Source organism: Podarcis cretensis (genome assembly GCF_951804945.1).
Source record: "Podarcis cretensis genome assembly, chromosome: 1".
NCBI classification, from domain to species: domain Eukaryota; kingdom Metazoa; phylum Chordata; class Lepidosauria; order Squamata; family Lacertidae; genus Podarcis; species Podarcis cretensis.
Genome location: NC_137170.1, coordinates 19,474,472 through 19,498,225, shown reverse-complemented (window position 1 = coordinate 19,498,225; position 23,754 = coordinate 19,474,472). Strand labels below are relative to the sequence as shown.

The 23,754-nt window shown below is 44.6% G+C and overlaps 1 long non-coding RNA gene across 1 annotated transcript in view; it reads left to right on the top strand.

Moving 5' to 3' along the window:
• The window catches only part of LOC307200878, a 47,105-nt gene that overhangs the window by 1,998 nt on the left and 21,353 nt on the right, over positions 1-23,754 (top strand). The gene's annotated exons all lie outside the window — the stretch shown is intronic.

Below are 23,754 nucleotides of genomic sequence, written 5' to 3'. Positions count from 1 at the left end.
CTCACCTGAGGCATACCTGCTCAAAGCATCAATGCAGAGAAATCTCACACCACCCTAAATCTAAATATTTTAATATTCCTTTGATTAAACACAGCTGCAGTTGAGATTACAAATATAGGGAATCTACATGGGAAGGAAGAACTTACATCTCACTCTCTTGGCTTACCAAATATGTGTAAGGCATGTGTGGTATAGCTTTACATTGTCATTATTCTACAATCATTAATATATCTATTATTTTGTGTGTGTGAGAGAGAGAGAGAGAGAGACAGAGAGAGAGCACAGAAGAGGAAAGAAACAATTTAGAAAAGTTTTCTTCAATGAATTGCATTTTGAGTCTCACAATGAATTTTATCCAGGGAGATGGAACATGCATTCAAAATCACTATAATATTTTCAAGGGTACTAGTCTTGTTTCTTTACGGTAGATGCCAAGAATGTGAAATAAAAGGGGAATGGGAGTGGGGGGCGGGGAGCAAAATACCACCGTAGTAAGTAATTACACAATGTAATGGAATTTCAGTTTGCAACTTCCAGGGGTAGGCCGTTTTATAGGGCTGTAATCGGGGCAATCTGTATATTAACTCTTTCCCTTGTTAAGTACTGCTGCTGTCATTTCAAATATAAACACTAGCTAGCAGCTATCCGGAAGGCTTGCTATAAATCAAGCCTTCACTGAAGGGTGTGTGCATGTGTGTGTGTAGGGGGAAGCAGGAGGGGGGAACCTCTGTTATTTGTGTCCTAATGGGTCAAAGAGAAAAGATGCCCTCTCTGAAAGCTGGAGACCAGCTTCCCCTTTCATTGATCGAGGTTTCGACTCTGGGTGCTTGAGTTTATGACAAAGGAGTTCACAACGCCACTGTCAGGAAGTCGATAGTGTGATAGATACCCTATGCAGTTGGTCCCTTCTCAAGCACTTTAACCACGCTTTTCCTCTGACAGTTATTACTGCTGCAATAAATTCTTCAGTAAAACAAATAGGCTCTCAGTAAATGTATTAGTTCAGGCACTCTGTTTTACTTAATATAACTGCGGGTCTTAAACAGGTAAGTACCCTAGTAAATAGACCAATATATTTAGGTGGAGGGAATTGTGGGTGGGTGGGTGTCTGTATCTCTACTTTTTACAGTAAGTTATCTAAAATTAGGCAACTCTAGCAGTTACAGGTTGGCGTTTTAAAATCCAAAATAACTGACAGTATATGCATTCTTTTCCCTCTCTTTCCTTTTTTTTTTTAAAGGAAAATTGTGCATTTAACACCAGTCGGTTTCTTATAACCACCTCTCAGCCAATTCTGACCTAATGTTTGGCACTTGTTGGATGTGATCCTATAACATGCATTAATAATAATTTTATTCTTTATACCCCACCCATCTGGCTGGGTTTCCCATTCACATGGAAAAGTTTGGAACTGGTTGCATAACTTTCCAAGAACAGTTCCATGAGTGGGAACCTTGAATTGCACTGGGCTCTGCAAAATGTCCCCCCCCCCAGAAGTTATGTGGGTTGCCAGTCCCATGGGAACATTTTCATGTGCGTGAGCATGCAAAGGGGCTGCTGAATTTGAGACACACGGGCCACTGCCATGCGCAGCTGAACAGCAAGGCCTCTTGTGGGTTGTTCTCCCCCCCCCTTCCATTTTGGGATTAGAAAGAAAACACAGTGGTGTTCACAAAATATATTTTAATTTAATATGATGCTTTGTAAAAGAAACTGAAAGTGGCACACTTAAGTGACATTAATACAACACAATAAAAATGGGTCAGATTATAGGGCTGACAAAATTTGAATTTGTTTTCATTTTAATGAGAAACTACTCAATACGCACTTCTCAATCCAGCACATACCGAAATACAATTTTCTTTTGAGATTCACAGTTTTCTGAATATTGCGATACAGATCTCCACCCAAACAATATATGCCAAAATTGCACTATTAATGATGTTTTCAACTGGCTATCTCTTTTATCCACTCTTACCTCATTGTATTTATATTTTTTACTTGCTTTTTATTATGGATTACATATTCTCGTGGATTGTGAACTGATGTCAGCTACCTGGAACATTTTATTTCTGAAAATTTGGGGTTTAAATGCAGAAAATAAAAACATGACAAACTTTGTTTTCATGTTTTTAAAGCTTTACAGACCACTTCGGACTGAGATTTATACTTCAGAGCCTAAGTGTGAGACTGTGCTACAATAGTGTTTTGTGTGAATAGACCCTCTATTTATCAGATGAGTGCCAGTGCACAATGAACGCTACACACGCACGCACACATGCACGCCACTTATCTGCACTAAGCAAGGCTGCAGTCTTGAGTTCGATTCAAGAATCCATCTGTGTTCACTCTCAGAAGCACTACTGGTGTGGAGTTATTCCAGGCTGCATTGTTTTGGGTTACAGAAATATTATTTGTATTTGTTGGTGCGTGGAGACTTGTAAACCACAACATAGCAACATGAGAAGCTGCCTTAAAACAAGCCAGATCACTGGTCTACCTCTCTCAGTACCTTCCACACCAACTAGTAGCAGCTCTCGTAAGATTTCAGGCTAGGTTCTCTTACCTGGAGATGCTGGGGTTTGAATTTAGGACCATCTGCGTGTATCGGAGATTGTCTACCACTGAGCTATGGTGTTCTGCAGAGGTCAGGCCACTGTCTCAAGAAACTTACCAAGAAAAATTCAACACAGGAGAGACAACAAATGAAGGGGCGGAACATAGGTGGGGAAATAGGGCAAAAATGTGCATTTATTTCACTTACATCAGGGCATGGCTAAACCTGGCCCTCCAAATGTTTTGGGACTACACTTCCCATCATCCCTGACCACTGGTCCTGTTAGCTAGGGATGATGGGAGTTGTAGTCCCAAAACATCTGCAGGGCCAAGTTTGGCCATGCCTGACTTACATATATACAGGTTCCATTCAGTCTGGTAAAGGAACTAAGGGGGTGACATAAGCTTCTTAGAATGGGAAGGTTTTGAGGAATGATTTGAATGAAGTAAAAAAAAGAATGTGATCACACTTCCTTTCAGAGCAGAACTTGCAGGAAGTGACTGTATAGACGTGGCCAGTCTTCTTCTTCTAGGGGAAAAAAAGGGTTTTGGCACTCATACTCACGGTGAACTTTTAAAGTAGTGGGACATTCGTAGGAAGGTTAGAAATGACCACCTCTCCGAGAAAAGAAGAAGAGCTGGCAGGTACCTAGTGTGACTGGAAATGCATTTGACTCCTTAAGGGGGGTGGGATTGGAGAGCAGATTGCCATAGCAATGCCCTGCATGGCCTTAGCGGGGAGACAGTGAGGAAAACCACCTGCCTGTTCAGAACAAAACCACTGCCCCATCTTTCCTCTCTGCGTCCCCTTTGTCAAGAAGATTTCAAAAATACGACAGAAGCTTCTGGTGCAAAGTGTTTATATATCCATGTAGATTTGCAGTGGTACCTCAGGTTAGGGACATTTCAGGTTACAGATGCTTCAGGTTACAGACTCCGCTAACCCAGAAACAGTACCTCGGGTTAAGAACTTTGCTTCAGGATGAGAACAGAAATTGTGCGGTGGTGGCATGGCAGCAGCGGGAGGCCCCATTAGCTAAAGTGGTACCTCAAGTTAAGAACAGTTTCAGGTTAAGAACAGACCTCCAGAATGAACTAAGTTCTTAACCCGAGGTTCCACTGTATAGATATGCATACAGACACACACATTGCTAACTGCCCTGGCATCGCTTTAAGAGAAGGGCATTTCCCCGTCACGGTCTCTCTCCAGTAATGCTTCCTCTACACCCCAAGCCTCTTTGCCACTCTGGGAGGATGTCTTGAGACATCTATCCTTCAAGATTAAATGCATACCCTCTGAGTGGCAGTTGCCACAATTGAAGTAAGCATTTACTGCCAGTGCTCAGCCATGCAGCTAACTGCTCTGTAGTTGACGGGAGCCTCTCGAGGTGCCGGACCCTCATGGGGGAACACTGATAATTTTGTTCTACCCTGCAGGCATGCATTTTCTGGATGCACTGTGTGGAAACATTGCAGAGTCCACGCTGTGAGATCTGCACCTGCTCCTCAGCGCTTCTCATGGCAAAAAAGAAGCAGCATTAAGAGGGCAGGGGTGGGGGTGGGGAGAGAGATAAGGATTTGCCTGACCTTCAGTAGGCCAGTTATCATAAGCAGCAAATCTCTGGGATGTCTGCAAAAGCCCATTAGGCCAGCGAGTAGGGAGTGAACTTAAGCGAAACAGAGAAATGGAGACACGGAAATTTAAAACTCCGGCAGCCAAAGCCAATGGAAACTTGTTTCCTAGCGCAAGTTTAGCTCCTAATGCTGCTAAAATCAAAAGGGCACATCTCACACTGCGTCAGCGTTAGGACTATAGGCAACTGGCTACTCTTTATCTGGTGCAACACAGAAGCCAAGGGCCTCATGCTCTGATTATTCGGAGCCAGGAAGGGGAAGCTGTGGCCCTCCTGATGTTGTTAAGACTCCAGTTTCCATCAGCCCCAGCCAGCATGGCCAGTGAGGGCACCATGTTGGCTCCCCATGTCCTAATGTATAGATTTCATCCAGTGGATTAAAATGAAAGATCCTGTCCCTGTCACATCCTCCGAAGGGGCACAACCACTTTTAAAGCTTTATCACCTACACTGTTTTTGCCTGACCAAATGTGGCTGTGGCAAAGTGCTCACTTGAACAGCCTGCCAAGGGCACCATAGGCGAGTCTCAACTCATGCTGGGGTTATATTCTGGGGTTAGTGCATAAAACCAAAATTGTGCATAGTCAACACACATTGGGTTCTATGGTGGGTGGGATTGTCAAAGTCTTTTCCCCAGACACCTGCCCTCTTTCCCCATTTCATTTTTTATTTTATTTTTACCAAACACATAAAGCTGAAAGCACACAAGTTGAATGTACATAAGTTGTGTGTGTCACCTGTACTGCGGAAATGTCTTAGAAGGATTGATAGTGCACAAAACATCCCTAAGCACTCACTACATCTTAAATGTCCTAGATCCACTCCATATTGATCTCCCAACTGCTAGACTACATACCCTCCAACATTCCTCAGATGAAAATAGGGACATTTTTCATCTCCCCCCACAACTGACCCTCCTTGGCCCCCGTTTGTTGGTGTCCCCCCTCCCCAGAGCATTTCCTACCAGAAGAAGGGTGAGTGCCGCCACCACACAAATACAGGGCACAGTATACACTGCTTCTACCATCCTGACAAACCCCCTTAATCTCAGTTTTATTTTATTTTATTATTTGGTAGATTTATGAAAAGAAAAACACACACAAATAAATAAGTTTGGGAAAGATTTGGTAAGATCAGGCATGGATGCACGAAACATTTTTAAAGAAAACAACCAAGGCTATTTGCACTCCTCTCTGCTCCCCCTTTCTTCCCACCCAGGACGGCCCTGCCCCCTGCCTGCCCCTCAGAGCCAACGTGCCACATGGGTCTGGGCCTATGTGGCAGCAGTCTCTCCTCCTCCTTGCCCACTCTCTAGCAGTTGCTACAAGCTGCCTGAGGGAGGAGGCCAGCAGCAGAGGCCCTAAACCGCCTCAGTCCAGTATACCTGAAGGAGCATCTCCACCCGCATCGTTCTGCCCGGACGCTGAGGTCCAGCTCTAAGGGCCTTCTGGTGGTTCCCTCATTGTGAGAAGCAAAGCTACAGGGAATCAGGCAGAGGGTCTTCTCGGTAGTGGCACCCGCCCTGTGGAACACCCTCCCATCAGATGTCAAAGAGATAAACAACTACCTGACATTTAGAAGACATCTGAAGGCAGGCCTTTTCAGGGAAGTTTTTAACGTGTGACATTTTTATGTATTTTTAATCTTTGTTGGAAGCCACCCAGAGTGGCTGGGGAAACCCAGCCAGATGGGTGGGGTACAAATAGTAAATTGTTATTGTTATTGTTATTGTTATTGTTATTGTTATTACTATTGGATGATCCCACAGAGCAGCAGCAGCAGCCACTATCCTCACCTGAGACAAGCTCTGGCTCATCCTCCTCCCCAAGCTCAGTGCTGGCAGTGCTGGTGGGGAGAATAGGGACATTCCAGGATCAAATCAGAGGGCAGGATGGCTTTTGTAATTTTGTAAAACCAGGGATGATATTACAGTACTAAATAGGCCATAAAAGTCGCCCAAAGATAGGATTCTCAGGACCCCCTAACACTCAGGGCCGGTCTTATCATTTGACAAGGTGGGTTAACCTGCTCCAACAGCAGGTGTTATTGGGCAGTGGTGGCAGGTTCTGGCTGTTGTTCCTGAGCTACTTAGTCACTGTGTGACACCTGACCTCTCCTGGGCCCAGAAAACTAGCTTGCTTTGTCTGTCTTGATAAACTTCTTTGTAGCATGTCTAGAAGTTCAAAAGAAGGAGGGTTATCAAGAGCCTGGTTATGACAGGCCATGTTAAATTTCTGGGAGACCTTTTTTTCCCCTCCTTGATGTGTTTTGAGTTGTTCAGTCCCTCCCCTAGCGACACACAGGCCTGTGGTGGGTCCCCGTTTGATGCTTTGCTATGGGAATTTGATCTACTTAATGTTCTCCACAAGATTCTGACTGGCTGCTAACTTTCTTCCCGAATTGTGATTCATTTCTCCCTATATCTTATCTGTTATTAAAAAGGCACCACAGCTGGTTTGACTGCTAAATGAATAATTGTGGGAAAACCCCCCAAGCGACAGGGAATAACCCCAACATGGAAGACCTCCTAGGCTTAGTAGTATAGAGTGGTATAGCATTCACTAGTATAGGAAAATCTTCACTCAGCAGGGAACAGACAAATGAGGGAACCAGCATATAAATAAGGCAACACCAATGGCTATAAATAATTTTGAGGGAAGGGGATGAGATAAAATACAACAAATGAGTGTTGGCTTTCTTGCTGAGACATTGCTCTGTTTTTGTTAGTTGGTTGGGTTTTATATATATATATATATATATATATATATATATATATATATATACTGCTTAATGCAATAAAACTTTCTAAGTGGTTTACATGGAACATAATCAAAAGAAAAGTCAATGTCAATTCAAGCAAATTCAATAGAAATCTTATAAAAAGCAGAACGAAAAAATTGTATATCACAGATAAAACTGAGCAATGTATAAAATAATTAGAAATGTATAAGATAATTAGAAATTAAGGGTCAGGGAAGTATTTCGTTCAATTATACTTTTAAAACTGGGGTTCAAAGCTCATTACTGTTCCCACCTCATGGGCTTCTTGAAAGCAAGAACTCCAGGGGGTGGGTGCTACCACCAAGAAGGCCTGATTTCACAACTTCAGCAACTGACGATTCACTGGTCTTGGAAAAACCAGTTGGTTCTCCCTGAAAGAACATAAATGTTGGCTTGTTTTGACCTGGGAGAGGTGTGTCTGTAGGGACCCTAGCATAGGCGCCGACTCCATGGGGCCTGAGGGGGCCCGAGCCCCCTGAAAAATTCGTTTGGGGGGGCTCTGCCCCCCCCAATAATTTAAGAAAAACAAAGCCACTCCCGATCTAGAGAGGGGGTGGGGTTGCGGGCTCTCGACCCATCAACAATCTCGCGGGGCTGGCGTCAGCCCCGCGAGAAGCGGGGATTCCCCCTAGCTCATTAATATTCACCGCCCACGGCGGCAGCCGATCGGCTGCCGCAAAGGGCGGGCCCGCACAGGTTCACTTAAGGTCGGGGCAGCCCGGGGCTCACCCCTTTCGTTCCCCCAGCAGCAGCGGTTTGGAGGTCTTGGGGCCCCCCCCCAATATTTTTTATAAGTCGGTATGGGCCCCCGCCCCCCCAATATTTTTTAAAAGTCGGTATGGGCCCCCGCCCCCCCAATATTTTTTATAAGTCGGCGCCCCTGGACCCTAGCTTCAAGTTATTTAGGACTTTAAACATCAGCAACAAAACCTTGAATTGAGCTCAGGAGCTAAGAGATCTTTCTACACCAGAGTAATATGTGTAAAGCCAGGTGACCCCCTAAATACCTAGCAGTTGCACACCCTGCAGCTTCCATACCAAGCACAGTGACAACAACTTCCTTAAACAAGTATGAAACTTCTTCACATCTAAACAGTCATAGGATCTACCTTCCTTCCACAGTAATTATGATGTCAACTTGGATATATGCTTGATGGGTAGGGCTGGCACAAGATGTTTGGCTGCCTGAGGAAAATAATGTAAGAACGTAAGTCCCCCATGATATTCTCGCGAAGAAGCTGGTCAAAATGTGGGTTGAACGAGGTAACTGTTAGGTGTATTTGTAGCTGGTTGACTGACCGAACCTGGAATACTCATTATTGGTTTCCTGGAATGGTTATCCTGGAAAAAAGTGCTTCCTTTCATTGATTCTGAATCCCACAATATTTAGCCAACAACACATAGTGCTGTCCTCCAACGCCTTGCTGGCACTCCTCCTCCTCCTGCAGCATCAGATGCCTGAGGCAGCTACTTCACTCTGCCTAATGGTAGGGCTGGCCCTGTTGGTAGCTCTCTTGCATCAAAGAACATCTATTCTCAGTGAACATATCTGTGCATCATTCCCTTTGCATTCATACAGTATACACCAAACTGCAACCAAACAACAGGGAAGAATCAGTACTATATTATGCCCCCATTAATGTTCCCTATTTTTCCCTGTCTGCCTAACTTCTTACCAAGGGCCAATAATCCATCCCAACCATCTCAGGAGAAATGGATGAATGTTGTAGATCACCTCTCATACATTAACTCAGTCATTTCCTTTAATTAATTATCCTTCAGAGCCTTCTCTGTTTAGTTAGTGGCTATCAGCACCAAACGCCGGACTCCTCTTTTTTAAACCATACTGGACACATATTCGCAAGACATATCCTTTCAATTAGACTAACCCTGAGCTTCAAAGAAACAGGAAACCACTCTCGACCTCAAACCAATCCAGACACAGGAAACCAGGGACAGACAGAACAGCCTGCAGCTTCATTTGCAGGAGTCAGAACAGAAAACCGGAGACCTTGCAGAATGGTGACAATGTCCTCCCCCCACTGCCCTGGTTACACTATGCTACCCAGCATTTGTGAATGTGTGTGTAACTGGCTAACATAAACAATCAAATATCAGAGATGGCAAGGGAACAGCTCCAGTGGTCTATTTTGCAGCAAGCTACTTAGATTTAAACTAACTTGGCCAGCTGAACTGCAGAGGCACTAAATATAAACTTCAGTCTAAGTGTATTGGTTTAATTGGGACACACACACACACACACACACACACACACACACCACAAGATATATGTGCACAGCATTATTACAGTTTTCAGTCAGTTCCCATGAGGTACCCCAAAGCAATTTACAATATATTAAAAAGCATATATAAAACAGCCCCGTACACAAAAACAATTGAAGCAATTACATATATAAAAACTGTGTTTGTGCATGTGTGTTTGTTTTGAAACAACAACAGCACATCTATAAAATCAATTCACATCTAATAGAGATACCAACTGGGAGAAAGATTTCAGTTTAGAAGACTAAAGGCCTTATAGGATGGCATCAGCAGGATTCCCTCTCCTGCAGAACAAGGTGATCAACTGAGTGAGTAGAGAATGAGTTGACCGTTTAGGTATCCTGGTCCCAAGATGCATGCGGCTTTGTCTGTGTCTTGAACCTAAAAGGCTTTGTCTGTGCCTTGAACAAAAGGATGGTGATATTCTGTGAACATGAAATCTGGATATGGAAGTAGCCTGTCAGATGCAGGTTACTTCCATATAAAAGATGCTGAAGAAGACTCCAGGTGCTCCACAGATGGGCTCCCCAACTTTCCCTGGCTCCTGGAAAGCCTACGGTAGAATCCCATAATGTAATGTTTTCCCCTGTAGTACCAGATCTGCCCATGTATCTTAGAAACACGAACGCATTCTGCAGGCATGTTTGCAGACAAAACTATGTGGGGAATCCTTGCTGGAGATGATTGCATGCTACAGACAGTATTGGAATGGATGCAATTACTCTGTAAATACCAATATTGCCTTGTTTATTTGGGGAAATATGGAAGCACCAACAATTGCCAATCTTAATTAATGCAAATGTGTATTTACACAAAATGGCAGGCAATAAGTAAAATGGCTTTGCAGCTGCACAGAAACAGAAAACAGAGAGATAGTTAGTTGTTGCACGTTAAACGGGCTACTCGAAAAACCCACACTGCCTGGACCTTAAGCTTAAACAGAGAGGTAGAGAAAGGTGGAGGGGTGGCTTTATGTGGAGTGAAGAGGGGCATTAACCAGGCGCAACAACAGTGGAGGTCTAGACACACTGAGGGGGGGGGGGAGTTCAAGTACAAATGAGAGGGCTTGGAGTAACCTGAGATATCAGGGACAGCAAGATTAGGGAAATGCCGGGGAAGAGACAAGAAGAAGGAGCACAGTGCAAATAATTACCTGTCCCAAGGAAAGAAGGGGCAAAGATGGGGTTTCCTGAGTTGCATCGTAACCTGCAGGTGCAAGGTCATGGCTGAATTTGAGCTTTCTTCAGCACCGGTTCAAAACTGAGTGTTGGGTCCTTTCAGCAGGCACAAACATTTAGTTGCCTTTTGTCTTCTGAGGGGAAGCCCAGCAGGCTCAGGCTGCTGACTGAAGGCAGGCGAGTCTTCCTGGGTCAGCCCTTATCTAAGGCCACTGACAAACCTGAGTTCCTTGGAACCCCGCCAATAAGACTCAAAAATAAGTGGGGAGGAGGGTGTGTCCTTTGGGGATAACACTGGATTGTGCTCCTTGCCGGGGCCCTGCCTAATCAGAGAGAAAAACAACAGAGGTGGCTAAGGAACTGAGATGAGGGAAGAGTAAGATGAGGGAAGAGTTGTTTAGTCATTTAGACGCGTCCGACTCTTCATGACCCCATGGACCAGAGCACATAAGGCACTCCTGTCTTCCACTGCCTCCCACAGTTTGGTCAAACTCATGTTCGTAGCTTCAAGAACACTGTCCAACCATCTTGTCCTCTGTCGTCCCCTTCTCCTTGTGCCCTCAATCTTTCCCAACATCAGGGTCTTTTCCAGGGAGTCTTCTCTTCTCATGAGGTGGCCAAAGTATTGGAGTCTCAGCTTTAGGATCTGTCCTTCCAGTGAGCACTCAGGGCAGTCCATGGGACTCTCAAGAGTCTCCTCCAGCACCATAATAAGAAACTACCTAGGCTGAAAAAGTAGGAGGGCTCCCACAGTCTTCCAAAACGTCAGAGCAGGCTTGAAGGGGACTTAAAAATTCCCCTGTTATAGCAGCTTCCATGGTTCTTTGCAATGGTGTAGGACTCATTGACAAGAGCAGAGCCAAAATGTAAACATGAGGTAGTAGCCAATTAGCATGTCACGTCAGCATGAGGATTTCCTCTTGTGGAATGATCTCCTCAGATCTGCACTGGAGGGTTGGAGGAAGTGCTAAAACAGATTTGAAGGAATGAATGTGTTAAATGAATGAATGTGTATCCAGGGAGAGGTCCTGACAGTACTTTTTTTCTAAAAAAATGTTTTGGGTGGGTACTCTCATTTTGACTCAAGAAAATCACCATTTTATAGTTCATATCAGGAAAAACAAATACAGTAAATGGACAAAAGTACAAAGATTCACAAATGTTTAGGGGTATGCGTACCCCCAGAAAAAAGCACTGGGTCCCAAATTTGGGGTGGGGGTGAACACACACCCTCAGGCTACCTCCACGCTTAATTAAGTTAATTAAGTTAAGAGTCATATCCCAGCAAACATGAGAATTTCACACAAAAACCTGTCCCCCTCCATTTACACAGTTTTGGGGTGAGATTTCTTTTTGACTCTGTATACAGAAAATGGGTGGGAAGACATGACCAAAGTTATCAACAAAACATAATCTCAAGATTCTACTAGATGTGCCACTTGGAGATTTGCAGGAATCAAGTTGATAGGGATATATTCAAAGTAACAGCAAAGCTGAATTCCTCACCAATACAACGAAAATATCACTGACTCCAAGAGTATGCCCCCATACTGAACATCAAAGGTGGGGGAGTCTACCCCCTTGAGAAATGTTGCCCGTTTTTTACCACTAGAAACGGGTCTTCTTCATTGTGTTTCATCTGTGCCCCATTTGCTCAAAAGTTGTGTCCTGATTATTAGGAGCTGATCTAGTTTTCCTGATCCAGATTAGAAAAACAACAACTCGGCGCAGCAATCTATTTCTCCTGGTGTGCCCATTTGGTTGTATCTCTGAGCGCAAGAAGTTGCATTAAATTATTCATTTCTGCAGAATGAATATTAATTATGGTGTGAGAAATCCCAAACACATATGGTGACAGTGCTGGTTAGACCTGCCTCCTGCTATGCCATAGAGATTCATATTTGGAGGCACTATATTTTTTCCATGCCAAGACCACCTATGGTTTTCAAGATAGCTGAAAATTAACATTTTCAGCTTGCGCTCTTCTTCCAGCTTTAGGATGAGTCGTCTGCTGTCATCTTGTAACTTTTTGTGATAGAATGGATGTTAACAGCCTATCGGCGTAATATGTTTCTATAATGTATTGGCTGACAGCTCTTTCCTTCATTTACCTTTACACAATTGCCACATGGAGGGCTTGTTCTAGGAGGTGTGGAATGGGAGCAGGAAAAATGGACATGAATGAGAAGGAATACATTACAATCTCAACTTGATTTCTTTTCTTCCAGAAATACAGATAGACTTTTTTCTTTTCTTTTTTGCCTTTGGCTGATTTAAAACAACAACAACAACAACAACAACAACAACAGGGGCTAAACAGATGTGGAGTGATTTTTATCTCCTTCCTTACCCTGCATTTTTATTTTTATTTAAAGAATGTACGCATACATTCACAGATTGTGTGTGTTTGTACAGTCAGACCAGGACTGGGGACATCCAGATTGAAATATCTGTTCAGCTATGACACTCACAAGGTGACCTAGGAATAAGCTCAATTTCAGCCCAGTCTACCACACAAAGTTGTGAGGATAAAAAAGGTGGGCACCCACACTGTCCCAAACTCCTTGGAGGAAGGACAGGATAGGTATATGGTATATAATAAATAATAGCTTCTCTCATTTTAATCAGCTGAAGCCAGAGCTCTTGCTGGCAGTGTCCACAGAGCTTGCAAAGGCTACATTTACTTAATTTCATGTTGTTGAAATGATCTAATTTCAGGGGAGTATATTGACCCACCCACTATTTTATGGCTTAACTACCGTATTTTTCGCTCTATAAGACACACCAGACTATAAGACGCACCTAGTTCTTGGAGGAGGAAAACAAGAAAAAAAAAAATATTCTGAATCCCAGAAGCCAGAACAGCAAGAGGGATCGCTCCGCAGCTGTTCTGGCTTCTGGGATAGCCGCGCGAAGCCTCTTCAGGGCAGCGGGATGAAGGCTCCCCCTGCCCTGAAGAGGCTTCACACAGCTAAGCCAGAAGCTAGAACAGTGAGAGGGAGCGCTGCACAGCGATCCCTCTCGCTGTTCTGGCTTCTGGGATAGCTGCGCAGCCTGCATTCACTCTATAAGACACACACACATTTCCCCTTACTTTTTAGGAGGGAGTAAGTGCATCTTATAGAGCGAAAAATACGGTATATGTGGGTTGTTGTTTTTTTAAAAAATAATATTGAAAAGAGAAAAGTGCCAAACTTAACATCCCCATTCTCCTCTGCCCTTTACTCAACCTGAAGGCATAGTTCAGATCTAAATAATAGTCAAGTTCTTATGACCACTGAAGTGGAGAGAATCCAAAGGTTGCTGATGTAAAATAATATAAAAATTTTAAAGTTTGATGTTTTATTATGCTTTTATATGTGTTGGAAGCTGCTCAGAGTGGCTGAAGCAATCCAGCCAGATGGGTGGGTTATAAAAAAATAAAATAAAATAATTATTTATTAATATTATTAAAGGAAGATGCTAACATAGCCAGATATTACAGTATGTGGCAGGTACAGTTAGTCCTGTGGAGTCTTTGTTTGCATGCTGGATTCTACCTCTTTTGTGGTTTTGTTTGATACTTCCCAACTTTGCCTTTAACTTTGCCAGTAACTTTGACAGATGTGAATGGGTAGTTTTGGTTTGGTTTTGCTGTGCTGCCTTTCTGGATGTTTTGCTAAGCAATGCAGAGCTGTACGGATGGTGCGGAACAGAATTTTAAACTAACAGAATAAAACAAATCTATGCAAGGTGTATTTCTTCCAAGAGCTGTTGCTTTAATCTTGAGGGCTGACGTTGGCTCACAGAATATGCATTACAAGGGCTCAGATGAACTGTAACACACACGCATCGCCCCCGCCAACAGCAAGTAGACCAGTTTCCTAAGTCAGAGCCCCAGTTTCGGCAAGCAGCAGCCCCAGCAGGTAGGGATGCTAAGCTGAGAAGTAGTGATCATCCTAATGACCAAGCACTGCAGGGAAATGCCAAACTAAGTACCCAGCTGTCATGGAAAAGACAGCGTTCCCTCCCTGGCCGCCTCCGTCATTTCCTTTCGCTCAGCCTTCAGTGGAGGTAACACTGACCAATGCCCAGCCCATCAAGGGACTCGGGGGCCGGTAGACTCTGTTGCAAAAGACAAATTCCTGAGGGCCGTGTTGCAAAAGAATAACAACCTATAATTTGCTCTGTTAGTATTTTGTCAGCCAAATAGCAAGCAGTGTGTGCAGGCTGTTTCTAATTCCACTGTCAGCAGGTTGTGGCTAGCAATCAGACTCAAAAAATACCAGGCCCTCTGCTTCTCACTGTACTTACCCATATCATTACAATCCGCGGAAGGGGAATGAATGAACTCGCAGCAGAAGTTGCAAAGGTGGGAATCTTTTGTTTCACTGCCCTGCTCTCGCAGCTCAGATTTACACTGGTGGTGTTTTACTGCTAATGAAATCACAGCATCTGAGCACTGGAATGGACCCAATAGGTCATCTAAGGACCCTTGCAAAGGGTGACTTTCCCTCACAAGGGTCAGACACTCTGATTCACTGTTGCCTAACACCTGTAAGCAACATAGGCACTGTGCCAATCCTGGCAATGATCGCCGGTAGTCCAAAACAGAGCTTAGCAATTAAATTGTGTAGCATTTTCAAAGACTGCACTATTTCCAAATTAGAAGTCTGAACATGTCTGAATTTTTTAAATTTTGAAAATACTCTTTGAGGATCTTTTTCTTAAATTTCCAAAAAAACCTCAAAACATACCACTGCCTTGTGGGACATCTTTGGGCGATTAAGGAATAAACCTTATTGGATGACGCCTTATTGAATTTGCAGTGTCCCGTGCACAGCGGAATGATGAGGAGTACGTGCCACATACTCTATATTACTTTATTTACACTTCAAAGCTGGTAGGTTACAGAAAAACATCTTGCCTCTGCCGGAGCAGAGAAAGCATCCTCTCTCCTCTAAAGCACGGAGAGAACAACACAGTGAGAACAGTGAAAAACAGGAAACCAGTGTACGTCACATCCAGTCTCCTTTCCCGTGAGAAACTCCAACAGCAATTGACTGTGGAATGTAAACACCTTGTCTCGTGACAAGCACTTTCGCTGCACAGTGAAGAGAGCAGAAACCAACATTCTATGCCTCATTCCAGCTGTTGCCAAATGTATTGCTCTGCTTTCCTTTGGACCACGTCAGTGAGGCCGAGAGGAGGGTCTTTTTATCTGGGCATCCCAGGACCTCCCTTCACACTGCCCAGGCTTGTGCCTGGGAGAGGTCACTTTGGTCCTGGTAACACAGGAAAAACAATGCCACAGACAGCTGTCACAATTTTCCATTCTCTGCAACCACAGCAGGCACTGTGTATCCAGTGGTTTGACTGCACCCCAGAGGCTGACAGATGCCAACGGGAAACAAGAATGCTAAATATTGCCAACTACTTTTGCGCCTTGTTTGAGGGCTACACATTAGAACGTAAGAATAGCCTGGTGACTCAGGCCAGTGGCCTATTTAGTTCAGCATCCTGCCTCTGATAGCAGAGGCAGAGGATAGCCATCATGGCTAGTAGCCATCAATAGCCATCTCCTCCATAAATGAACTCCGTAAAGTTCAGAAAAAATGCTTTACCACTCAAATATGCTCATTATGAAAACTGTGGGGTGGGCAGATGGTAGATTGGAAGCTACTGGTAGATCTCTGGCTGATTTGGAGTAGATCAGCAAGCGTTTTGGACATCCAAGATGGAATCTACACACATATAAAAAAACTTTCTGAAAATGATTTTTTTTAAAAAAAAGGCGTTTGTAAAAATACATTGAATTTTCCATAAGGCTCATCTAATGTCACATTATATATTGCACTTAAAACATTTCATTTGCAGCTGTATACAGTGGTACCTCGGGTTAAGTACTTAATTCGTTCCGGAGGTCCGTTCTTAACCTGAAACTGTTCTTAACCTGAAGCACCACTTTAGCTAATGGGGCCTGCTGCTGCCGGAGCACGATTTCTGTTCTCATCCTGAAGCAAAGTTCTTAACCCAAGGTACTATTTCTGGAGCGTATGTAACCTGAAGCGTATGTAACCTGAAGCATATGTAACCCAAGGTACCACTGTAGTGTGTTTAACAATAGCAACAGGAAAATGAAGCGAGGCTGCTGAAATGAAGAAGAAATGGCTAATCAGGAGTGGACTTCTGAGGGCAGGGTCTGTGGGATCAGTTCTGGTTTAGAGAACAAATTCCCAGGCTCAGAACATGCTCAGAGGTACCCTGTCCTTTCATGCTAGCCATATCTCTTCTGCACCTAGCCCTGATTGGTAGACCTTGGGGGTCCTAGTTTTAAACACACACACAAAGTAGATCTGACAAGACGGAAGTCTACCCGCCCTGGTAGGAACTGTAAAGAGACCACCGGGACATTGGAGAAGCAAAGAGAACCAAAAGAGATGGCGCTAAAAAGGCAACAGGATAATTGTCATGAAATGAGAATGTGAAGGGATGGTGGTGGAAGGCATTAAATTACGTCAAAAGGAAGAACCTCCAGGAATGTGATTTGCTGTGCTCTTGAATCGGACTTTCCACCAGTTCTTCAGTACTAGTATTACACTAAAGGCCATATTTCCACTCCTGAAATTCCTGGCCCACGTTTCTTCCCTGGCCAGGATTCCAGTAAGGCCGCCTGTTCCCTTTTGCAGCCAGTCCTCAACCAGGCTCAACTGGTTCAGCTATAAAGCAGCCTTGCCAGCTGGACATCATCATTTTCCTGTAAGTGTTCTTCGCAGGGTAGTGAACCACAAGCAGAGCAGTTGGGTTGCTGCCTCTTAAAGGGCCAGTGTTCCAAACAAGGCCCGTTTTAAATAATTGGTGCTATAAAATCAGCAGTCTTTCCCCATTCAGCTGATAATATTATTTTGCCCTCTTTTTATTACGACGACTATGCCAGAACATCACACTCTCCTAAATGCAGATGCAATCTGAAGTTATTTTTATTCCGTTTTATTTTTGGAAGGGCTTTTTGTTTCTTTCTTTTTTAGTGCTCACTTACCAACAGCCACTTTGTTGAAGAAAGAAAAAATGAGCACCAAAAATATTACGGCAATAATCTTAAAACATCATAATAGGGGCAGATTCAAAGGGGGAAAAAAAGGGTTATAAAAAGCTTGCCTATGTTACATAACGCTGCATAATGTTGTATTTTCAGTCTCTTTCCTGTTAACTCTCCACACTGAATATGCCTTTTTCATTGCTACAGCCCTTGGAGCAGACTTGGTGGACATGGTTTTTGGAAATCATTTGAACTCCAACAGGGAAAGGAAAGAGGAAGGGTAGCCACAATCAGTGGTGTAGTGTAGGTTGCTGGTGCCCGGGGCAGGGCAAGCTTTGCACCTCCTTGGTGAACTAGGTGGCTCCCTCATGCACCGGAGCCCAGTGGCAGCCTCTCATCCTCTCTGCTGCTTTCACCGGACTGAAGCAGCCCCAGCCCTGAAGGCCCGGACTGGGCATGGCTTCCCTCCCCATAGCTCTGGCCTCGATGATGGAGCCTGCCATGGGGCACCTGGTTCCTCCCCCGCAATAAAGTGCCCAGGGGGATGGCCCCTCCAGCCCCACCATGCTACGCCTCTGGCCACAATGGCTATGTTCTGCTTCTGCCATCTGAATACCAATTGCTGGGAATCACAAGTGGGAAGAGCCCTGTGGCACTCAGAGTCCTGCCTTGGGGCTTCCCACTGGCACCTGGTTGGTTCCTGTAAGAACAGGATGCTGGAATAGTTGAGTTATGGTCCAACTGGGTTCTTCTCATGTTCTTCTGTCGAGTGCCTGGCTCCATCTAATTTTAGCAGTGAGTTGCACTCCATAAGAGAAACCTGAGTGAGGGCTGACGCAGCAACGAGAGAATAGCTCCCCATCCAGTTATCCAGTCTGTGAAGGAAGGAAAGCTGCAAAGAAACTATAAGAAATAGCTGCTGTCAGGAGGTGGAGCAACTTGTGGTTCAATGGGGAAGGAAGCACTGCAAGCAGGGCCATCTTTAGCAGATGCGGCGCCAGGTGCAAATATCCACCCAGTGCCCCCAAATTACCATGGATAGTGTTGGGGGTGGCTGTACGTGCGCACTGCCAGCCATCAGGGGGGCAACTCTCCCCCATGCCGCTGCAGGAGAGCGATCCTTGCAGAGGCTTGGGAGTGAAGTTGAGCCCCCCCCCCAAGCCTCCTTGGGAGAAGAGGCTTGGGAGGCAAGCTGCACGCCTGCCAGTCTTATGGTCCGTGGGGCACAGCTGGTGGGCGTGCAGGGAAAGGGGAGGCCACTAGCAAAGCCACGCAGCTCCCCCACTTGCTGGGGTGCCCCTGAGAGGCCGGAGCCCTGGCGCAATGCACCACTAAGCCCTATGGGAAAGACGGCTCTGACTGGAAGGGAACTGAGGTAACGGGTAACCAGGTATTGTTGAACACAGCTTTCATCACCTTTGGAGCTGATGGGTATTGAGAGTCCAACAATGTCCAGTTGTTGTTCCTTATCTTGAGAGACCAATGCTGGGTTAAAGTCTAGGACTGGCAGTCTGTGTGTCCACCTGCTTCCAGGCACTGGCAGGACTTTGATGAGCAGTGCTTTTTTCTCTTAAAAAATGTTTCGGGATACTCTCATTCTGGCTGCTCACCCTCACATCCTTCCTCCCCCCAACCCCCAGTGAAGGGACTCAAGGTGGTGGCAGTGGCGCTGAGAGGATGGGAAGGCGACGGCAACGGTGGGGTTGGCTTGAGTGAGGAGGGGTGAGCGTTCATCAGCTGGCTCTAGCCCAGCAAGAGGAGGAGGAGGAGCAACACTGTTGCCTCCACCGCGGCCCCCCCAGACTCCCTTCCCCGGGCATCGGCGGGGAGAATGATGGAGCAGCAGTCCGCACTGCTACTGCAGAGATAGCTTGCATGTCTATCTGTCGGTTGGCTGGGGCAACGCGTCCCCCCCAGAAAAAAAGCACTGCTGATGAGTGTGCACCAGGGGAAGAAGGGCTGGAGTCCGACTTGGGAGATGGGGGTCAATGATTTGTGGGGAACTGCATCAGCCAGGAGGTAAGAGTCAGAGGCAGGGGAAGCTTCAGAGCTGGAGAGTGTAGCACAGGATGGTTCAGAAGGAAGAGCCAGGGCAGTCCAGTTAAAGGCCAGGTGGTTCTCCACCCTCTCCTGAACCACTGTCTCCCGGAACCAGGAGTGGATTGAAAATAGATGAACAAACTTCCATGCAGGCTCAGTCTCCAGCTGCATGTGCACAGCCCATTGGGGGAAAGTACATAAACTGGTGGAGGGGTGTGGTCCAACTGTTGCTGCAACTGTTCCATTAAGCACAGACCTGGGAGTAGCTGCCTAGATGCTAGATTGGTGTGCAAAGGTACCCAGAGCTGTAGAAGCGAACGTAAGTGTTCTCTTTGACAATAGGAGTTAACTATCTGCCAAGGGCATCTTTTTGGCTGTGGAGTGCCCTTGACACCTGCTGCCCTTTTATTTATTTCTTTTTTTGCAAATAAAGTGCGGGTGCAAGCCCTGCAAGATACCAGATGGTATTGGTACATGAAAGGCTACCCCTGGAACTTCCTACGATTTGGGGATGTGGGAATCCCGAAACAACACGTTAAATAGAAGGGCACCAGCAGATGTTATAAAATGGAGGCCTGCTAAGGGATCTGCAACTAATAGAGAAGGAGTTGCCTGAATCTGTAGACCTATCCTAATCTATCTTTTCCTGCCTATTAGGCTGATAATGGGGGACTGCGAAACACAGTCATTATGCACTGTTGTCATTCTTGAGCCAGTTTTATGACCTGTGTCCGAGATGTAGCCTCATTCTCATTAGAAAGCCTAAAATGACCCATTAATCTTTTATGCTGTCTCAGATTGTCAGGGGCTTGTCTGTGGGATTTTTCTTTTCTTTCTTTTTTCAGCAGAGCTTTAAAATAGGCACAGTATAGATTAACAGTATCAGTGCAACCAGAATCACTCAGCAGGCCTGAGATTCATTCATTCTTTCTTTCTTTCTCTCTCTCTCTCTCTCTCTCTCTCTGTATTTCCTTCCTTCCTTCCTTCTACACATAATTTATAATATATTCTGAATTAAATAAAAATAATAACATATTGGGTTGGTTCTAGGATGCACTCCTATGGTTTGTAAGCTGTAAAGTAGATCTGCCATATAATAAGCACTTGGCAACAGTTTTACAGTATTAGTGGCTATGGTGCATTTTCCCAGTGAAAAGAAAATGGGAGTAGTGGTAAATTTTCCTATGGCAAACTGATTAATAGAGCCCCAAGAAAATTTCAAAAAGCTCTTGTATTGACTGATCTGGATAAATTGCCCAAAACAGAAATGCCCCAAGAACATTTTATAAAATGAGCTGTTTCGGTTAACTTTTCATTTAGCATACAAACAAATTATTGGAGATTAAGAGAGGTTGCCAGTGGTAAACCAGCAGTAGCAGCTGAAGACTATTTGTTATATTTTCAAGTGCTTGGCTATATAAACTCATAATTTGAATGAGCTGGCTTAACCGTGGAAGATTTTATAGGAGGTTAATATAGAGATCCTCAAGTACAATAGCTGAATCTCAACCACATATTCAGGGATGTAGTTGAAAATGTGGCAAGCACACAGAGAAGGTTAAGTGTTATGCACTGCTATCACACGCTTGTTTTGGGGGGTTTTGTAGGGATATAAAGCAAGAAATTGTAATGAGCCCTTGTACCCCAGGTGGTGCCATCTAATACCCCTGGCTCATAGACTTTTCAAGCAGACTCTGGAGATCTCCCAAACGATCTCTCTGAAGTAGATGACTGCGCAACAGAATGGCAAATGAAAATCCCAGCTTCACACATGAAAGCTATTGGCTGAAATTATCATCATAATCATCATATCATTTGAATGCCGCCTTTCCACAGTTAAAACACTGCTCAAGGCGGCTTACAATATATGAAAAGATTTACATAATTGCAAACATAGCAAAGTAGTCATTTGTTGTTATTGTTGTTTAGTCGTTTAGTCGGGTCTGACTCTTGTGACCCCATGGACCAGAGCATGCCAGGCACTCCTGTCTTCCACTGCCTCCCACCGATGGTCAAACTCATGTTCGTAGCTTCAAGAACACTGTCCAACCATCTCATCCTCTGCCGTCCCCTTCTCCTTGTACCCTCCATTTTTCCCAACTTCAAGGTAACTTTTCCAGGGAGTAAAGTAGTCATAAAAATAAATAAAACACATCAAAAACTATATAACCAAACTGAACAATTTCCACATAAAAATAAAGATACAAAAAATTAGCATCAGTAACAACAAAAACTCCTGATGAAACCTTCCCCAAAATACCTCAGTCCTTGCTGGGCAGCAGCAGTTTTTATGAAGGCTGTCAGGCCCCGCCCTGGGCCAGGTGGAGAGAGGCAGGAACGAGGCCCTCCGGCTCCCAGCAGGAAAAAGATTATGGAGTAATCATCGTGCTTCTGGGTCAAAAGCAAACCAGCCACTTGACCCAACCCCATGTTGTGCTTGCATCTCCTTGTCCCACGCCAGCCCAAAATCCATCCATTGCAGGGTAGGCATGTTCTGCATACAATCATGAAGGCTGAGAGATCCTTGGTCTGGACCAACTTTCCAGATTGGTGCCACAGTGACATATAAAGGAAGCATAAACAAGAATTGGCAGAAAGGTTAAGGAAATGACTCAAAGCATGCATTTGCAAACCATAGCCTGTGTGATGGCAACAATACCGCTGTGCATTTCTACCACCATGAAATGCACCCAAATTAATCAGCACTGTGTATTTGTTTTAAAAAAGCATTCCAATGAAAAGCACGTCATCAGTGACTTTAAAAAATGTGTTTTCCCCCTTAAACAGAAGCATAAAAGAGATACTACCGCTAAGGCAACACTTTTAGTCATTCTGGCATATTATAATTACGCATGCTACAGCTTCCCAACATTCTGATGTTTCAAAGGTTCGTAGAATTTCTTAAAATAACCCTCCCCAAATGTGTGTCTACTTCATCCAATCAGTGGGTGGTGAAATCCCAACGTTGGTGCCACAGACCTGATCACCCAAGGTAGTTTGACCACCCACTTTTTTTACACAAGTTCTAGCAAGTTCTGCCTTGCAGCTGCTGCTCCAGGCTAGATTGCAGAGCTATTTATCTGTCATCACACCCAATAATTCCACTCTACTGGGGGAGCGCCTTTGCATAATTTCCCATCTGAGAATGGGTCTTCCCAACCTCATGCATTCCCCCTTCCTCTTCAAACTAGCAATATTACTCAAATGTCTAGGCATGTGGGAGTATTATTGCATGATGTGCAAGAGTACACCAATTTAAAGCACTTAACCAGAGAAAGTGTTTTTTTATTGGTAAACACGGAGAGACGAAAGCATCAACAAATGCAGACAATTTTTAAAAAAAGAACTCAGAAGAGAAACATAATCCTAACTGCTTCATTCTGACATGATTCAAGTCTGCTGAGACAGCGCCAATGTTTTAGAAAGTTAGTAGGCTAAAAAAAACAACCCACCAACCTCACATCAACGTTATAAAACTTGCATCTGGAATATGAAATGTGACAGACAGCATCTCCTCAAAATGGGTGAGTTCTTACACAAATACAATAGAAGAGCATCCCATTTTCAAAACTGAAGATTTGGGTGCAAGTCTCCTTGGATAGGATCAAACCTATCCATTCTTAAGGAAATCAGCCCTGAGTGCTCACTGGAAGGACAGATCCTGAAGCTGAGGCTCCAATACTTGGGCCACCTCATGAGAAGAGAAGACTCCCTGGAAAAGACCCTGATGTTGGGAAAGATGGAGGGCACAAGGAGAAGGGGATGACAGAGGACGAGATGGTTGGACAGTGTTCTCGAAGTTACCAGCATGAGTTTGACTAAACTGCGGGAGGCAGTGGAAGACAGGAGTGCCTGGCGTGCTCTGGTCCATGGGGTCACGAAGAGTCGGACATGACTAAACGACTAAACAACAACAACCACTCCTTGGATAGAGAGGCTTAGTTTCTCCTGCAGATTTGGTTCCAGCCAACATATGGTGTAGGTACAAATCCAACTCAATGGCATAACATTGGAAAATGTCGATCACTTGTCCTACCTGGGCAGTTATCTTTCCACAAGGCCAGACACTGAAATCCAGCATTGCATGAGCTCTGCAAGGGCAGCTTTCTCCCAACTGAAGTGCAGAGTGTTTGAGGACTGGGGCATTCAAAGGGAAACCAAAATGTTTGTTTACAAAGCTATTGTACAACCAACCTTACTGTATGTTTGTGAAACGTGGACCACTTATAAACGCCATCTCCAACTCCTCGAAAGATTCCATCAA